Source organism: Taeniopygia guttata, chromosome Z (genome assembly GCF_048771995.1).
Source record: "Taeniopygia guttata chromosome Z, bTaeGut7.mat, whole genome shotgun sequence".
Classification (NCBI taxonomy): domain Eukaryota; kingdom Metazoa; phylum Chordata; class Aves; order Passeriformes; family Estrildidae; genus Taeniopygia; species Taeniopygia guttata.
Window position 1 is genome coordinate 28,578,876 of NC_133063.1, and position 20,741 is coordinate 28,599,616.

Genomic DNA, 20,741 nt, shown 5'->3' on the forward strand with positions numbered 1-20,741 from the left:
TTGGATGAAAATAATCTCATTATTTATGTTTATAAAAAGTCAGAGAATTACCACTGCACAGTACTCAGAAAGTTGATTCTGGAAGGAAGATTATGTATTAAGCCTGGACTTCAAGTTAAATGATAGTGAGCATACCTAACCTCTGGGCACTAGATTACTCCAACACATTTTCATTGCTGTTGGCACTAACCAGACAATAGGTGTGAAAATAACAATTAAATTGAAAAGCCTGACTACTTAGCATGGTACTTATATGTACTTTTGTATCTTCCTGCTGTTTGTATCTAAATTTAAAAATTATATAAGAACATTTTACATCTAATGTTTGATAGATCCTATTACAACTCCTTCCTCCTCTTAGTGTACTCTTCAACAGTGTGTACAGCAGAAAAGGGCAAGGAATTAATCAGAATGCCAAAAGAGTTGGGTTACACAGTGTGTAGAAAGCACTTCAGCTCATTATTTGCTCAATTTCTTTAGGGAGTTGTGAAATAGAGGTCTTAAATTTAACATGTCTGGCTTACTTCCACCTGGATTCACTTCAAACCTATTGCCTGAAGCTTGCTGAATACAGAGTGGGAAATCAGTCATTACATTAAGAACTGATGGCAAATGATTCCAATTCACATTTTTCAGCTGGTATGTTTTTTAACCTGGAGCAACACCAAATTGAAAAATTTTGCAAGCTGGGCATAAAAGCTGTGTTGCAGACTAAATATATTTCCAGTTCTATGAAGTCCACAAGGGGATATTTCTCCAGCATTTCTCCAGTTGCTATGCTACCCACTGAAGGTGCACCATATCTTCAGTTCTTATTCTGTTTTTTCTCTCTGTTACCAGTCAGTGTCAAAGCTGCTCAGCTGCTGTGATCTACAGTTTAGCACTGACCCAATTTCAATACTTTTATAAATGTCTGATGTAGGTTTATAGGTTATTTGCTGCTAAGATAAAAACACACCTTTGAAATTAACCTGCTGCACCTTCTGTTTTGAAGTATTCATTTTGGTTCAATGATATTGCAGGAGTTGTATATATTTTCTGTTCTCTATCAAAAATATAGACGTTACTCAAATGCATTTCAATAGCACTTGGAGACATTACACTGCTCTGTAAAGCACTGATACACATTCCTTAATTATTTTTTTGAGAAAACTCTGATAATTTCTAGAACTTACAGAAGTGAATGGAAATTTTACCTCTCAGAGTCTTATATAATTTAGAAGCCAAATCACAGTACAGAAAGGAAATCTGTCAGACCTGAACTCTGCTACTGATGTCATTTTAGCCAGGCGACCCTAGTGGCTGTGTAACACTATAGGTGTTTAAATGTGTATTGATTTTGTGATGCTGAAAAATGTAAATTTATAAGTTACAGGAGGGTGTTTTTATAATGTCACAAGACAGCAGGCCCAAAATATATTTCCAGTGTATCATAACATGAACTGGATACAGAAAATTTTGGATACAAAATGCATTAAAAAAAGTCCCAAGCCCCAACTGATTTTTTTATTATTTTCACTTAATGCAATTTAACCAAGACACAAGTTTCATCCCTGTAACAACTTAGTATGTACTCTTTATTATCCCCATAAAAGTATTTATAATTCAGTGACAACATAAAGGGAAAAGTGTTTCATTTATGCTAATCTTTCACACTAAATGCAACCATGACAAATACATATCTGGAATAGTGCCATTCAAATCAGTTTTGCCAGGACAATGTTATGAGAGTCGTTAGATACCCTGACTAACTCATCAGGGATCTGTTTCAGTATATTTTCTTATTTGTGTTTCTGTAGAAAATTTGTATGTTCAGAGAGATTTTGTTATAAGTATGAAGACATTGGTCAGTGTAACATTTTCTATCAGTAGATCTCAGTACGTGAAAGGACATCTTAGCATGTATGTGGGAAATTGGAAGAGAGAAAGAGTGAATTTAGTAATAGAAAGAAATGGATTGAAATGTAAAAAAAGAGGAGCTCTGGGTACAGTTTTATCATAGGTTTACGATGAGTGAAGAGTTTCTTTCCATCTCTTCCACTATGAAAGACACCCCCCAAAAGTAACTTGATCATGGAGTGAAAAGGGTCAGCATTCTTGTCATACCTCATTCAATGGCCTGGGATAAACTTTCATCTGTCCCAGGAACAAAGTGTGTTTGTGTATTGAGGTATCTCTTCAGTAGATTTGAGGGATGCATTTTAATAGAAGGAAAGATAAGGAAAACATCATTTATCACTTCATTGGAAATGCCTCAAAACCTACATGGATTTCAGCATGAAAATTCATTGTTTAGAGTTCATGTTTATCTACATGATTTTCAAATTCAATCTGAAGAAAAAACCTGAAAGGTAAACGATCTTTTAAAAAATTTGTTACCCAGAACAATGGCTGTGTCAGTGACACAGCAGAGTTCTACATTTGTTCAAGAGCTGCTGGGGACTTGAATCCAACTGGAATGCACATGAAGAGTTTGGAAAGCTTTTATTCAAGACCAAAATAAGAATGTTCTATTTCTAGATTTGACACTGATGCAGCCCAAAATTATGTGATAAAGGCTGCAATTGTGAGAAAATCACATCTGAGATGCTTTGTTAATACAAATTTTACATTTGTGCTTGTGGACCTAGAAGAGAAATAGAAGTGTCTGTCAAAAATTGCATAAAGAAAGGGACCATGTGATGCTAGTTAAGCTTATAGAGCACAAGAGCTTTCTGCAGTTCTAACACCCTGTTCAGCCACACTGGACCAGTGTGCTCCTAGTACATCCTAACTTTAAATTATTTTCTTAAATGGTGTCTTAAAACTGTCGCTACAGTAGTCACAAAAGGAAGGAGTATCCATCACCACAGGTGCCCCAAAATATTCTTGCCTCCATAGACAGAAGATAAAACATGTCCATGATATAGTCACACATTTCCGTGGAGGTGCAGAAGTTGTGTGCATTATGTGTTCACTTTGCAAAGTGCTTCCTGCTTAGGCAGAACTCCAATCTTAGACTCAGCTATAATTTACTCTCCATTGACTCTTGATTAAAATTATGTCAGATAAGACTTTCCTCATTATAAAACATTAAAAGGAATAAATAGAATAAATGTTTCTCCGAATAAGCAGCCATGATATCTCCAATTCTATATTTGTAGAATACATTTGTAGAAATAAAAGAAAACATTTTTGTAATAGCAACTTCCTTTGTGTTGGGTGTGTTTAAAAAAAAAAAAAATTAAAATCTGTTGGAGAATCATTTAAAACTTGTTGAGCTGCAGAAAAAACCATAATCTTCCTCAAAATGTATTTTCACTGCAACCTTGTCAAGCTGATGCTACCTGTTCTTGGTTGTAAACAACAATTGAATCAAATAGTATACATTTCTGAACATATTTGACAGAGAAAATTTGCTCTTTCGGTTGCTGTTCTGAATTTTGCAGATATTTATTTTGACATCCACTCATTTGCTAATGAATTCAACAGGCAAGTGGAAGCTTTTCACATGGAATTGCATGCATTTGTTTTCCTAGGACAGCGTCTAAAGGAAGGTAGGATGCTCTTGAGAATCTAAATTAAGCGAGTTTATTATTTTTTCTATGCTTACATGTTTCAAGCGTTTCAGATTCAGCATCTTTTTAGGATGTCTCTGAAAAGGTTAATTCCTGCATAAATTGAAGAATCTGCTATATCCTAGCAGATAATATAACCATAGGATAATCAATATCCTATTGATAATATAACAATAGGCCTGGAAATTAAACCAAGACATAGTGCTTTATTTCCAATTACAGGGGTATTTTTCTTAATTAACATTATCAATTTCTTTATCTAATTCATCTGTCTCCGCATTCTAGGGCACAAACTAATTAATAAATCTGTGCCAGATATAAATTAAAATGAAGTAAATGTTTTAATTTTCTGATATGTCTATTTCTTCTCAAAACAATTTTTTTCAGAAAGGCACCATTCTTAATAATCTCCCTGGTAAGACTATATTTCTAAAATTTCACTCATCTTGCTCCATCCAGTAGCCTACAGAACCAAAGTTTGTTGGAAAATTTGGCCCATTCTTTTGTAGGGCTTTCTCCCTACCAGCCAAATCAAGTTTTCAACACAGCTGATGAAATACTACAGTTTACAAAACCTTACCTCAATCTCTGTGCACAAGTTTAATGTTTGGGGTTTAGAAGCAATTCTGCATCTCTAGTTTCTACCTTATTTTATGCTTCAGTAAACAATCTGGAAGAACAAGAGGCCAAATTAATTTCTGAAGTAACTCCTTTTACTGAAGTTAATTTACGATATAGGAAGGCATCCCAGAAAGAGCTCATAAACAAAGCTGGGGATTGACAACTTCAGTCTTAAGCATATAACACCAAAAAAAAATCTTAGAAGTGTATTCCTTTTTGTCTGTATTGAGGTATGAACAGAGGTTTTAATTCGTTTTTCACATGTCAGTATATCAGCAGTACCCTGATGACTAAAAAATATGTCATCTCTATCTACTTTGTTGTTCACTACAACTGATAAAAGATTTGGTCTATTGAAATGTCTGCTTGAGGTTTTTAGAGATTGCTCTCTGCCTGGTAAAAAAACCTACTTATTTACTGCTTAATACAAATTTTTCATTTAGCTTTGGCTTTAACGTAATTTTAGCACCTTATAATTTGCATCATACTTCATAAACAATTCATTTTCTAGAAACTACCAATAGTTTCTGTGTTTTGTGATCTGATATTGTAAGTACACTCAGCAAACAGAATGCTACATTTTAAATTTTCAGATAACAATTTCATAGTTCACAGCAATATTCCAACTATGGAATTAATAGCAACTGGCCAACTTGGAACATGAGACTGCTTGATGACATATCAGAAGCATATGCCTTGGCACAGCAGTTTTGAATGAAGTTTTGAGTGCCTGAAGCTGTGAAAAAGTTTGAAAAGCAACATGTTCTGACAGGTCATTCAGTATTTTCTCTTACTTGGGTATAAAATAAGACTTAATTTACTCTTTGCCTTTCATTTAATGTGATTTACACCATCATGAAGTGTATTATTTCTTTTTCTAATACACATGGAGTTCACTCAGAATTTGCTTTTATTTTTTTTTTTTCTTTTGTTCTGTTTAGTCTGGATGGCTTGAAACATCTTTTAAACATCTTTTTCCTTACCGATGAAAGCCACATAAGTGCTTAAACCAACCATTACAGTCAAAGGTCATGAAGGTTTAAGACTTTAATGCTGATCCTCACATAAAAAAACCAAAATCCCCACAAAATAACAGACTGATCTTCCAAGAACACAGAAATCAAAATGCTCAATAACTTTATAACTTTGTTTATTCTCCTAAATAAAACATTATATTAAAGTGTGGCTATCTGTCATAAAACCTTAGCTGTAAACCAACAAATTTAAAGCAATGACCATCATTATGTATTCTCTTTCAAAATACTAACTTCAGAATGAATGGCTGATAACTGAGGTTTGTGCATGTTTCCACAAGGCAACAATCAAAAGATCGAAGAGACAGTAAAACTCATATTTGTATTGCAAGATGATATATGAGTGATTATCATATAATTATTATCTGTACATAGAAGCTGGTTGAGTTTTTATTTGGTTTTTAACTGTGTAAGCTTACACAGTCCTGGTAACATAAAGCAAGTAGGTAATTAGGTAATGTACTGTAAGTTTGCCAGGGGGAACTATCAGTAATGCACTAGTGTGTTTGTACTTTCACCTGAATTTCTGTCAGTGGTTGTCACTGAGCTCACCTCAGTAGCATCTGTAGAAAGCAGACAGGTGCCTTTTCTGCCTGGAGGCATTTCATTTGGAATCAGTGGACCTCATTAGGTAATCCCAAACCTACATTGTGGTGGTGCTCTTTTACTCTCCCTTGTTTTCAACGTTTATATGTCTACAACTATGGCAGATGTTTTTAAGACACATGGAGTATATTCTCACTACACCTCAGAGAAAATAGTGCATCTCTAATTTGCGCAGTAGAATTTGAGTTAAAAGTATATAGCTACTTTATGGAAGAACAGAGATCAACTAGACATGAGTTCATCTGTCCCAAGGTTTCTGGTTTACAGAGAAGAATTTAGAGAGGAAGAAATAAAAAGAACTGAAAACAAGAAGGATTCATATAAAAGTATTTTCCTTGTAAAACTTCATCTGCAAGTCATTATGGTCAAGTCAAGCTATAGCAACCTGACTAACAAAATTCAGCAGCTCACCTAATCCTCTCTAGAACAGTTTTGGAGCTTAAATAAAATATTAAAAATTTAGTAAACAAATTAGAAAAAGTACTAATTTAATTTTCCAAAAGAAATGTGGAAGGATAAATGCATATAAATAAAATACTGAAAAAAAATTAAAATTAAATATTGAATTAATTAAATACTGGAACATCCATTTTTGCAGACATCTTTTCAGTTTAGAATAATGTTTCTGAATATAGAAAACATTTTTCTGCAATACAGAAAGCTTTCCTGCAAGTATATTTGTATAGAAAATAAACTGTTCATAAAATGTATATCTCAGACTAAAGAAATCATTTATATGGCTGGGCAAAAGTTAACAAAATTCTGAGGACTTAAAACTTGGATTCACATCTGGGACAAGAATGTGGTTTGCATTTATAACTTTCAAAGTCAACACGGTAAACAAAATCACATATTTACAGGGTTTTGTATTTCACTCAATTTCACTCATCTTAAAATAAATCAGCTATTTTACCCATTTAAACCCATATGCTAAGCAAATATTGCAAATATTGCCGATATAGCACACAAGAAGGTCGAGACAAACCTAACTTTTTCTTTTTCCTGCACACCCCCTCCACATCAGTTCACAAAACCAGACTAGAGACCTCTGTCTTGCTTCAGCACAGAGCTGGCCAGGCCAGTCTGCCTTGCTGAGATATACACTGCGAACCTAAACTAATGAACTTTGCTGGAAGTTAATTGTTTTAACACCATGCTCTGGGATGCCTATAGACCCTGCCCTGTTTAGCAAACTTGTGTTCTAACTTGTTTATGTTGTGCCCAACATAATTGATTTTAAAATAACTCAAGTATATTTTCACAGCCATAGTAACACCTTTGAATTACAGGAAGGCAAAGCCCTGGTGCTGCAAATGTTCCCTCTCGGTAAGAGCATTAGAAGTAGCAATGAGGCCAGCTACTCAAGTAACTTAGAAAATTAGAGAAGGTCAGAACTGTTGTTTTAACAACTATGATCAAAGCAGTGTTGAGTGAAAGGAGGGAACATGAAGCTAATTTACAGATAACAAGAACAGAAGCAGTACCCCAAGCTTTCAGTGCAGCACTGTTTGCAGAAATTTGAGTCACAAAGAGCACAGAACACTTTAGTTCCAGGTACAGTCTGTCATGCAGAGTTTTCAAAATCTGATATTGTTTCTTCATCAACAAAGTCAAGAAGGTTCAATAAAATTGAAATATACAGACTTCAGCATCTCATAATATAACATGTAGAAGTAAAATCAAACCAGAAAATACTGCAACTCACTGGAATGTTTTCCACAAACACATTGAAGAAATCAGGCCAAAACAATATTTTGGATCGATTGTTTTTCTATTAGAAACCATTTCAGCAACTCCAGTTATTACAGGTCTAGGTTTATGTTATTGTAAGAAGCAACAATATCTCTTTAAAAAGTGGGGGTGTTTTTTAGCAACGATAGGGGAGTACAAAGTGCTTGACCGCGCACAGTGTACTGAACAAGAAACTCAGAGTTTTTCCTATTCTCTGCAAAAGGACAAAATTACCTGTTACAGCTATTATTAGCTCCTGTTGAGAAGCTTGATAAAAATAAGAAAGCAATTTTTTATTATGTAAACTTTCTTAGCACAGTTCTTCAGAAAGAACAAAAAATACAAGTTAGAATTCAGTTTTAGCAGTCTCTTACAAAACAGACCTTTTTTTATTGTGTTTTTGGTCCTAAAACAATATTCAGGCATTAAATAAGCATTTATTTAACATACACAAAGGCAGATCCAGGCGCTTTAAAAAAACAGGTCCTTGCTGACAAGGCAATACACTTTACTCTTCACCTCTTTTATGAAGTGCTACCATCAGAGTTCAGGCTTTCAGCTTTCGTTTACCTGCATAATCTTAAACAATGAGATCTTTAATGAAAAGGACGAATATTTCAGCTTCCTTTAGTCACCATTCAAAACAAAGGTTTTGAAAACCATACTTTCAAAGGACCCATGTGAATTACAGGGAAGGAATTTCTCAGAATGATCAGCCATAATAAGAACTTTGGGATTTGGGCAAAATGACAGTGTTAGGGCTATTAATATCAGATAACATTAGTTATATTAATGCCTTCTGCCTAAGAGTGAAGCACACCTATAATGTAACTTTGTAGACAATCAGTATTGTATCCTGAAACTGCAAAATTCTGGGCACAAGGGGGTTCAAATCCCCCATCAGCATTTTCAACTGCTAAAGTAACACAGTAATGGCAGATATGATAACCCTTCAATAGTTCATACATATTTATACAACAGAAATGCATTCATTTCTGAAATACAATATTCCATAAATAACTAGGGTAGGGACTAGAGTGTCAGTAGTAGCATTACTTATATTTGAGAGGATTCAACAAGAGTTAAGAAACTCACTGATCACCAGGTGGGCACAAGAACATGTATGCCTGAAGTATGCCTTCTTGTAATGCATTTTAGAACAACTCAGAGTCCCTGAAATTGTGCAAGCAGGGTTTAATTTGTCACAGGCAGAGAAAATCAAAGAAACAAATTCCATACAAAGATATTGAGACTGCACAAGCTTCCCTGTTAAGTTTTTGCTGCAGAAAAACCATTTTGGTTTTATCAGTACAGACAGAGCACCCAGGCACAAAAAGAAAACACACAAATGTATATATATAAAATATTGCAATAAAAATTAAATATTAAACTGGTGAAATCTTTAGCAATCCATACATTTATAGCAGATTGGTCACATTAGTGTGATCAAACTCTGAGGAGCCTTAGAAGAAAATCTTATTCAATTTTCTCTGTAAGTTTTCAAAGTAAATTTTTGAAGCATTTACTAAAAATATCCTTCCATGAATGTGAAGAAGAAATGGCTGTGAATCACTCAGATTTGCTTTAGTGTGAAATATTATTGAATATCACCAAATGTTAATTCTTTTCACAGAGATAATATTGGACTTACCACCAAGAGAAGAAGAGTCTCCACAGGTTTTTTTCTTTGCTTTCTGCACCACCACCACCACCACCTCCCACTTACAAATTTGTGTATGCTGACTGACTCTGCTCCATGTGTCAGTTCAGGAAATTAATCTCTTTTCATGAAACCAGGCACATTAGCATGTTTTTTTCCTGTATAAAATTCGTTCTTTTGTTCTGATCACCTTTGACCTTAAATAAGTAAATGAAGTTCCACTTATAACTTACAGTTGAAAGGCTCTACAAATTTTGTTCTACATTTTAAATGCCTGAGCTTTCCAGTTTTCGTATAACAACCCAAAGCTACACAATTTTAAAACTGGGAAAACAAGCTGGATCCCCACGGAACTTCTTTTCTATGTTATATCAAGGCTCTGGGACAAGGATAACTCTAAATTTATGTAAGCATGCCACCACTACTTTGAGATCACAGTTCAGCCTTGCCAAGACTTCCCACTGAGGATTCCCACTGTCCATTGTTAACCCACATATTTTATTTCTGGTTGATTATTCAATATGTTGACTAATAGTTCCAGCACCCCAAAAGTTTTGCACAGAACTGCTGTACAAATAACCATTCATTTATGGTATGGCCCTACTATTTCTTATAGGAGAAGACTGAGAGTGCATACCTGAGGCGCCTGGGTCTTGGAACCACTATGGTCCGGTCCGCAGGCGCTGGATTGTTGAAGAAATAGCAAGCTTCAACCAAAGGCGGGTGACTCACGGGTGGCTTTATTTCCAAGGGTTCAAGTGAAGGAGAGAGAGGTGAGAGATGAAGGGAAGCAACTGCTCGGAAGGGTAGCCAGCTCCAAGAGCCCCGAACTAGGGGTGGGGCAGGGATTATAACAGCAACCGGGAAGGAGGGTCAGGGTACGAAACAACCAACGAGGTGAGGGCTTGGGGGCGGAGTCAGGGAAGAGCGACAGGGCAACAGCCAACTGGGACAAGGGGAAGGAGTGGCTTCAGGGGGAGAACCAATGGGGATACAGAGAATTTAGAACTTTCCATAACTGGGGGAAGGAGTACATAATGATAGACAGGAACAGGGGGACGGGATAACAAAAGACTGACAACCGGGGGAGGCGGGAAACTAAACGTCAGTTGCCTCCCAAGGCAAAGCAAGGGGGCCATCAGCCGCACCCCCTCCCACACATACCTCTTGTGGTGCCACCCAGCCGTATAGAAGCTGTTGTCCAGCTGTCCATCACAAGGACAGTGAGTGGTACAGAAAAGTGCTTTCATTTAATGAAAGGCCAAAAACATTATAAAAATAAGATTTTGGGTTCTCTGAGAAGATTTTTGGCAAACATAATTTTATCCTTTAGCTTTGCCAAAGTTTCCAGAGGGAAAAACAAGTGTTTTGCCCAGCCTTCACCAACCATACCACCTTCTATTGCATATACCATACCTGACACTGGATAAGAGTGTGTGTTGTTAATGCACAGACATTATCAAGGATCTTTATTGTTGAAATATTGAACTCACAGAGATTGCAAAACTCTTGGTTGAAGATTGAAAACTCCAGGACTTGCTGAATCCACCAGAGCAGCTTAGTGCAATTGCTGCATTAAGTCATTACCATTGCACACAGAAAACATTGCTGTGGGGTTTGCTAATGTTAGAAGATGGCATTTTACCACACTACTCAATTTACAAACCTTTCTGTATACAGGCTTTACAGACTCTCTGCAATAAGGCTTTCTAGACTTGGCAATGTAAGAGAGGAAGAATTTTTTTGTTGTTGTTGTTGGAATAACAGATTAAGTTGCAGGATAGCATTTTGCTTACAAATCAACCATTTATTTCTGCCTGCACTTAACAAACTCACACTAAAAGCTCATTCAGAATGTGAGAAACAGAAAAAACAGAATGCCTAAACCAAAAGCAGATAGATAGAAGTAAACACAGAATATTTATTCCCTTAATGAAGATAAAATAAAATCTTAAAACAACAACCTGAACGTCATTCTTCTTTTTCTCCATTGACATCGCTAAAGATTGCACTTTAAGAAAATATAAAACAGGTATTGTCAAGTGAGAATTCATCTTTTCATTTTTTTTTGTTTGCATTTTTTCACATGGACACCTGGAGTGAGGAACACCTCATTTTGAGACTGGGGAAATGACCATGAGGAAATAAATACAATTTTCTATGATTGTTCTTAACAGAATCAGTTGAAGTGTATAAGCTACAAAAATATTTTTGAAAATAATTCCACATAGAGAAAAATACTGTTAAAAGTTTGGACCACAAAACAGTGCAAACAAGAAAAATCATAACCATCCTGTTAGCAAAATATTTCAAATTACCTTTTTCCAAGGAATCACGCTGTTCTTGTTAGACAAGGACATGCAGTATCGTCTTACAAACAAAAAGGAATTAAATCTGGTATATGAAAAAAGCAATATCCTTTTATAATGATATTGTGAGGTACTGTAAGATTTAAAATGTAGCTGTAAGTCTACAGTTAAAAAGAAAATATTATTGTTTCTTTCCATGTAAAGAAGCAGAACTAACAAAGGAAATATTGCAGTATTGAGAGGAGGGCAGTGTTAGCTCTTAGCGCATGCTGTGTACAGAAGCCTCCACATCCTCCTGAATGACCTGGTCTGGTTCTTACACTGGCATGAAAACTGTGAAATTGCAGAAATGTAAAATCATTACCCTGTGGACAACCTGTCTGGTTCAGGGCAAGGACTTGACCTTGTCTTTTAATTTGAACTGTGTGACCTAACCAACAGGCCACCAAGAGGATGTCTTTTTTCTAAGGAAAATGCATACAGACATATGTATGTGTATTATATATATATATATATATATATATATATATACACACAAAATATATGCATGCACATACATATGTATGTTTATGCACATATATGAGATTCATCCTGATAAAGAGTTTTTCTTTTTTGTGTCCCTAGAAGACTCAACTGAAGGTAACAGATTTTCTCACTTTACTCCAAGATGACACAGGTTGGCAACCCACATGCAGATTGTGTGGGGAGCCCCAGGCTACTTAAAACCCCAGGTCAGACCCATGCATTAGCATCTTTATTTCATGGAGTAGTTGTAGAACCTCTATCTCCTCACTGCAGTACCTACTCTAATTCTTGTCTTGGTAGAGCTGCTGTGATCCTTGTCATAAACTTCAGAACCAATGTGAATTTGCAAAGTGCTATCTATGGTGCCACATTTACAACCTGTATCTGAAAAGTCTCACTGCAAAACTAGCAAGCCTTAAATCACAGAGGAATTCCTTGGTAATTATTGGTATTGATTAACTCTAATAATTTCAGGTCCAGGGCACACTGGCATGCAGGCAATCAGAGGGTTTTTTTTTTTCCCAGACCAACCCAAGGAAACTCACAGAGGCTGTGTCTATGCCCAAGAATAAAAGTCTGTCACGTACCCTGCCTTGGCAGAACTGAAATGCTAAATGGGAATGTTGCTTAGTCACAGTAAGTCCCAAACCATGCTGGTGAACCCTTCTCTCACCCATCCACACTGTGTAGGACAGGATCTCTGTCTTGACTTGACAAAGTGGATAAAGAGGTTGAGGTCAGCAGTGCAGGGAAGACCCAGGTATGGGTCAGCATGTGGAGTGACAACCAGGAGTCACCCAAAACAGTGTATTACAGCACAAATACCTTTCCTCTTACTTCTAGCTAGTTCAGCTCATCATTTTAGGGGCAAAGACTATCTCAAATGAGCTTTGATTATCCATAATGGATTCTTTTTGACTGGCTGTCAACCTGAAAATTAAAATGGCTGGTTGAGAAAGCACAACAATGTTCTGCAGCAAGGGGAGATTTATCATTTGTTCTGACGAATGAAGACATCACCACCAGTGTAAGTCAAAGAGGCTAGATATCATTAGCCACTGATATTTTCCTTAAAAATCAAAATGCCTTTGTCCACAAAAGCAAAAGCCAGCATACAAATTTCAGTGTATTTGTTTTACTAATGGCAAAACTAAAATTGTTTTCTTTCCTTTTCAGCAACACACTGGACATAGATGAAATCAACAGACTGCACACATTTTTTAATAAGATAAACAAAGACGTAAAATGAGGAGGTAAAAGAGAGATGCATTAATGAATGCTAAGTTATTCCAATATTTAAATTAATTATATGCTTAAAGAGTGATTGCCTCTTTTTATCTTTTCTAACTTACAAGCCAAAAAAGAGATCAAGAAACACAGCTGGGCATTTATTAATTCTACTCTTCCCTCTACAATTAAACTTTAATCTGTTTCAAAGGACATTTGGGTTCTTTCCAATGCAGTTGCCACTTAAAGCAGCAATTAAAGATAAAAGTTATGAACATTACCTGTAGCAGCATTTTAGGGGAAATTTTGTCTCTGGAAGAAATACACTTTGCAGCAAAAAGGTTTTTGTACAGTGGGTTATACACAAAATTAGTTCTAATAGATGCTTCTACAAACTGAAAACTGGCTTTCCTTTTTGAAAAGTAACATCTGTGAAGTTTTATTTAAATATTTTACCTAATCTGAATAGTCTTTAGAAAAATCAAGAACCAAAATCCTTTAATGTCATTAGCTCTCAGCTGGGATTCATCATAAATAAACCCTCTATGTCTTTAAAGCTGATGTAAAACTTGTACAATCAAAACCAAGACTTCAATCACAAGTAGCAGGTTTCTAAATCCAAATGTTTATCAGAAGATTTCAACCCTTTCTTCTCACAATGAGGAAGAGTAGCATCAATGAAAAGCAGCATGGTTTCCCCCTCCCTGTAGACAAAGTACTCACTGTCAGTGGCTGCACACATCAGTCTTCACCTTGGGCTGGGCAGCAGGATCTGTCTGCCTTCCCCTGGAGCTGAAATGCAATCCAGAAAGGAGGGATCTGTAATCGTGCTACTGTGAAAGTTAATATCTGCCAGGCCACAAGAAGTTATGGTTGCCTCAGATATCAAATTAGATCAATTGGCCATCTGGGGTGAACACATGGAAGAACATACAGAGAGCAGTGAGCAGCAATTAGTCTTCTGAGGGTTTCAGGAAGGAGACTAATCAGTAACACAGAGATCACATCTGTAACAGTACTATAGTTTGAAGAATTTTTACCTTTAATGAGATTTAAAAGACCTAAATAAATAAGAATACCCACCTAATGAGACAGCTGTTGGTCTAAGCAAGGAGATACAAGAAATGGAGCCTCAAACCTTGACCAGCTGCCCTTGGCTGAGGGTACTAGGAGCCTTTATTGCAGGCGCTCCACAATAAGGGAGGGTCAAGCACACTTTTAGCTGGTGCTGTGGAGAACCTTAATAAGGGTCAGGCTCAGATCACAGCACACAATGTCAGCAGCTTGGACAGAAGAAGGGATCGTTCTCCGAGTTCAAACAAGCCTAAATGTTCTTGGGCATAGTAGTGACGTTCCACAGGGCATACTGCCCAGCAGGAATTGGAGCAGCTGTCCCTGCCAGAACAGAGGATGTGCGGGTGCACTGCCCTCAAGGCTGAGGAAACTGGCTGTGCTTTCAAGTGAAGTCTGGGCCAGCTGGCCCTGACCTCCTTAAGGCCACCATGAGGCAGCAGTGGCAGCAGCAGACAGCGGCACTGCTGCCAACCTAACCAGCTTGTTGCAGAAGTTTGCAACATGCTGGGAGCTGGATGTGGGTGTTGGGGTGACTGCCAGAGCTTGCCTGACCCCCAAGACTATTACTCCATGATGTTCTTAAATGTAGACACCAATGACAGTGCTAGAAAAGCTGGAGAGTATCCAAAGTGACTGCAGAGATGTGGGGGTGGCAGTCGAGGACATGGTGATCCAGGGTTCTCTTCTCCCCTGCCAGCATGGAGAGAGGAAGTCTCTGATAGTGCATGTCAGCCATTGATTGTTGAGCTGGCAAAAAGATTCTTGTTTCTGTGGTCATTAGCCCTTGTCTAAGGGTAAATGGTTGCTTGAGCAGGGGTTAGGCCAGATGACCTCCAGAATTCCCTTCTGGCCTTAACCTACCTGTGATTCCATGAATATATCATAAAGTACAGCAGATACTATTCTTATTACAGGTGAAGGATGCTTGATTCTGTATTTTTTGCTAAAACTCTATATGGTAAAAAATAAGACCTAAAGTATGCTCCTGAGAAAACATTGCCAGAGAAGATTTTTATTTAAATTATGTCAAAAAAATATAAACTATTTGAAACTCAGACTCAACAGCCAGTAGTTATGGCCAGGGATGGACAGTTGGTCCAATTCCGTTTCCTGAAATGATATATAACTCTCTGCAAGGCTTACCCTGTGGGAGATAAAAGAGCAAAAGCTTCTTCTTCCCCCTCTCAAATCCAAGTTCCTTCTGCCCCAGTTCCTCTCTTTTCTGCTGAAAGACTTTTCTACCATTCACAGGAGAGCAGCTGAGCAGAAACTGGCACAATTTTGCTGCCTGCCACCACTGTCCCTCTACAGATGAGTAGCAGAGTTATACCCTGCCTCCTACCGAGTTATAGGGTTACAGACAGTAAATGATAGCTGTGCACTTATAGTGAAAGCAAGGAAGTTTAGCTGAGATAAATGATCCCTGCTTCCTCCTGGGGTGTTACTGAAAGCAAAAAAAGAAGTAAAATTAATTAGGCCTATTAATTGTCTCCCCTGACTCATGTTAGTCAAGCATAACTTCTCAGAGGTTAGTAAACTACACTGTAAACTGAGGTAACCAAGAGACATCTCTCCACAGTAGGAATTTGGCAGAAAATATCTTTTTATAAAAGCAAAAGCAAAAAGAGACCTCACATCTCTGAATATGAGGCTATCTATTTTTTTTTGACCCCAACAAAAACCTGGGACCATTTCTATATTATTTTAGAATAGAAGAGCTAGCTTGATCTTCTTTCTGAATGACCTGGTAGAAAACAATGAAACACATAATGATACCAATTTATACTCAGATTCTAGAAAAATATAAATATTGAATTTTATGTCTAATTGCCACCTACTCATTGCCTCATAAATTAGAAACGGCTATTCAATAGCATACCATTTGCTACTTAACATGGTGTTGCGCATTTTATATCAAACAGTTGTGGGCTTTTTTTTCTTCCCCTACTTTGGTTAAAATATATAGCTCCCTTTGGAATTGTTAGATTAATTTGGTTTGTTTTATAGTTTGGAAGTGAATGGCTCACAATCCATAGGGTCTAACTTTCCTTTTATAAATAATTCCCTTTTTATGGTGCAATTAGGATGCACTGTGTTTTTGCAACACACCTCAAAGGAAAGCATGACAAACAGGAGGTACTAAAAGTTCTGTTGCTTTTCTTCCCTGACACAAGCAGAACCTCAGGAATCCAGAACAAGGACTATAATGGTGTTTCTGCATATATTCAGTTCACAGTTTCTACTGTGTACCATAATTTTTATTCTGTTGCTTTACCATGCTGCTGCATCTGTACTTGATGTTTACCTCTGTCAAGGGGCTTCTCAGTATTATCTATTTATCTATGCAAGCATAGAACAATACATGCATTTTGGAAGGAATTCGAAATTATTTCTGTTAATGTTAACAGGTGTTTACAAAATATATACAGATATTTAGATTAAATTCTACTTATGACCAAAACGGAATTTATGGCAAATGATAAGAACTGAGATGATACAAATGAGAACTGAAATGATGAGAATGAGATTCCTTGTAACTTATACCAACTGCATAAAAGATGATGAGATGTTGTGAGGGGTTTTAAGTGAGCAATTACAATGATGCCCATTCCAATGGATATTTTTATTATTCTGCCTACATTGAAGATGTGTAGCTGAGGTACCCTCAAGATACATGTAAGCCATTTCACCAAACAATTTATTTTTTACATCAAGCCACAAAAAAAGGCAACAAAACAAACAAACAAGCCAAAACCAAACCAAAACAAAAACCATCCCCAGCTCCTTTATGTAAAGGAATACACATACACAAAAACAAGCTCCTTTATGAAACAGATGTTTGTGAAAAGGCTTTGCACCAAGATTTTAATAATGTATGTAGAAGAAAATAAAGAAAATAGAGAAAATGTAGAGAAAAAAACATTATTTGTTACTGTGTCCAGCTATCACTTTTTCTATGATAAAATCAGCAAGTAATTTCCTTCATTGATATGTCACAATGAATGTGGTAATGTGAAGTCTTTTATTGAAAATGTTCCCATGGCTATACTCCCATTCTCCCCTCCTGTCTGGAAAAGTTACAATTACAAAACCATAAAAGGGAAACAGCATCTCATGACAAAGGTAAACAATCACACATTTTACATGTCAAATACATACTATTCTTTTTCATTATTCCAAAATTGCTTCAAAAATTTTAAATAATGAACAAAAAATGCATTCTAATCTATCTGCATGCTGTTAACAATGTATAAACAGAAAGATGAACTACAAATAATAAATACATCATTTGCACTTAAGTGTTCAGTTTGTACTCTTTTATAAATGTATCAGCTTGTTGAAACCACGAAATCACAAGTCAGACATTAAGAAATAAAGTCACCATTAATATTCCATTTGCCAAGAAAGGTAAACCCAGTCAGCATCATTTGCTACATGAAATGAAGCTAAATTCATGTCATGAAAAGCACAAGTTCTGTCTGTTCCATTACAGCTGTATTACAGTTCACACTCCGGATGAGCATAAAGGAGTGAACATGTAAAAGAAATCAAAATGGCTTGGGGTCAGATTTGTTTTGGCATATAAATTGAGAAGCAAATAGTAGTGATGTCACTTTCCCAGATCTTGCCCTAATTAAGGGCCCGTTACATCTTCCAGGGGAGTACTCAAATTTCATAAGACCTATAAAATTTCATTAGACATCATTGTTCATATAACCAACTCTGTGAATTAAGCTATCTAAACCTGTAGGCTCTTAAGATGAACTCTACTCCCCACCAGGCTCTCTCACACACACACACAAAACCTGTTATTACTGCCTTGTAAGTTTCTGGAGCTATCCAAACTCATCAAAACCACATGAAGGGAAGATAGTTGTCCCATTAGATTTTCTGATTGGTCTTCAACCAACTTTATTCAACTACAATCAGTCTACTTAGTAGATGAGAATAATGTTGCCTATGGCACAATTGGTGATAGGGTATCAAATAGTTTTTTTACGAGCAGTTTCTTAAGCATGGGACATCTGAGTTCCTACCTGCACTCTTCAACATCAGACAGAAAACAGGTTCAGCTGTGTTTGGAAAGGCTGTCTTGAACTCTTCACTCAGAAGGGATGTTAAGCCTTGGGAGAGTTCACTGTTAACCTTGAAAGAGAATATTTCATTACCCAGGTTTTGCTGGCTCCTCATCATGGAAAGTTTGCTTCTAGCCTTTGAGCATTCCCTGAAGCTCAGTAAAAAATATCCCTATATATTTGCTGTCTTCATGTGCTTTGAGAATGCATATCGTCAATATCGCCATACTGTCTTTCATAATTTTATTTTTCTCACTGTCTGTCCTAGTGTGTGTATATATATATATATATGATGTGTAGGCATGCTTCTTACTGGATTACCAGAGGCTTCCAATTTCTGGGTTTTTTGGGGGTTTTTTGGGGTTTTTTTTTGCATAAATGCAGAAAGAGAGCTCATGAAGAAAAGAATGCCTGAAGACTTAAACAAGGGCTTTACAGTGAGGGGAGAACCTGGGAAAGCAAAGCTGGCAAAGAGAGGATGCACACTCTATTAATATACTTGTTTCAATACTATTTCTTAAGATACACTGCCTGGAACTGAGCAAGTTTTCTGGCTTTTTGTTTTGTTTTGTTTTGTTTTATTTATATTATTTTTGTTGCAAAACAAAAGAAAAGTTATCCATCAAATTGAAAAACAAATTGAAAATCATCACACTACTGAAGAACTGAGGTAAACAAAAATACTTCTGAAAACAAGTACATTTTGGGAGTAGGAATAAGTAATTTTTAAAAAATAATATGCTTGTTCTCTTAATACAAAAAAACCCTTTTGTACAAATGACAAATACATAGGGTTTTTACTATTTAAAATAAGACCCTGAGTTCTACATGCACATATGTGGACAGCTATGTGCCTTCATTCCTATGACTGCCACTGTGGATACTATGAAAAATAAAGAGGAAAGCATGCAGGGAGCAAGTAAAATCATGGTACATGTACATACAGCATGAAAGCTAATAATTTTATTCAGCTTCACAGTGTTGTGTCTTTCTCCTTTGCGCGTTTTTATTAAGCTCTCCAGAGAAGCCATTGCCTTCCATTGATCTTTATGTTAGTGAACACATTCTCAGAGCTTAATAAATAGTCAGGGATGCTGTGCAGATTTGTGGCTCACAGTGAGAGGGCAGCTCAGTAGGGGAGTGTGTAGAGATGTGAAAAAGCTGTTCAGACACTGAAAACTCTGTGGACTGGGCATGTGTGAAGAGGCTGCATTCTTAGTTTACATCTGGGTGGACACAATATTAAAGAAAACATAAAAAAAGTCTTCATGTGCTGAAAAATGCTGAGATGTTGAAACGGAGAACCTCTAGAAACTAGAGGAAAATAAAGATTTTTACTGGAGTACTTATTAAACTGTTAATGTACAAAAGTCTTAAAAATTCATAATTTTTGGCAGGTTTTTCCCATGTAAATGCAGCATGGACATCATCAGTAGAAATACAGGCTTTTTGTGTGTTTCCTAGTTGAATGAGAAAATAATAATCCTATTTCCCTTGTGAATAAAAATATTATTCCTGTCCTTTTCCATAGTTTTAATAGGGAAATAGCCTCATCTCACCTGTCTTTGGAGGACAGTATACAAAAATCCTACTCCTGGGAAGCAACAGCAACAGCACTGCAAAAATGTTCTACCATGAGACATGTTCATGTCCAAGAAACACAAAACCACAGGAGATTCAAACTGCATCTGTATTGATCCTGATGGCATCAGTGAGCCTCTACACACACTGGGCTTCCTAATGGAAAACTACTGAGAAACATCAATGAAGTGAAACAAATTTTGTTTCACTGTCATTTTTCAGAAAAGGAAGATGGACTGCAACAGAGTAGAAAAAAAGAATTGGAGAAGAAAATCGAAACAGACTCGAAGATGTAATTTCTTCATATTTTAGACTCAAACTCTATCATTCATTCTGACAGTTATACTCAAATAAAATGAAAATATTTCTCTTTAACACTCATACCCTGACTGATCTAAGGTCATCCTTGTTGACAAAAAAAAGTGTCAGAAAATCTTCAGAGGCAAAATGCACCAAGAGGTCATACTGTTATTTGATGTGTTGTATTACCTTATCATGACATCATAATAAATCCAGGAAATATGGTCATATTCAGGACTCAATAGTGTGAAACCAAAGATCACATCACAATCTCTCACCTATGCTCTCCTCTGCACCTGTACCAGTAAACTGATACACTTTGCAAGGCATTTTATGATTACAGGGTGGAGAGAAAGCTCAACAACAGTAACAAATTATGGAGTGGCTTTTGTAGTATTTCAAGAGGCAGGAATCTCTGAAATTCAGTCCTGATATCATTG

At 36.5% G+C, this 20,741-nt stretch overlaps 1 long non-coding RNA gene across 1 annotated transcript; it reads right to left on the reverse strand.

The window, feature by feature from the left end:
- Nucleotides 1-5,150: 5,150 nt before the first annotated feature.
- Nucleotides 5,151-14,482, reverse strand: LOC115491033 (uncharacterized). The gene is made up of 2 exons (XR_012052741.1): nucleotides 14,354-14,482; nucleotides 5,151-14,062 (listed from the first exon to the last, which is right to left on the reverse strand). It is a non-coding gene; the product is annotated as an uncharacterized lncRNA (long non-coding RNA).
- Between the last annotated feature and the right edge of the window lie 6,259 nt (nucleotides 14,483-20,741).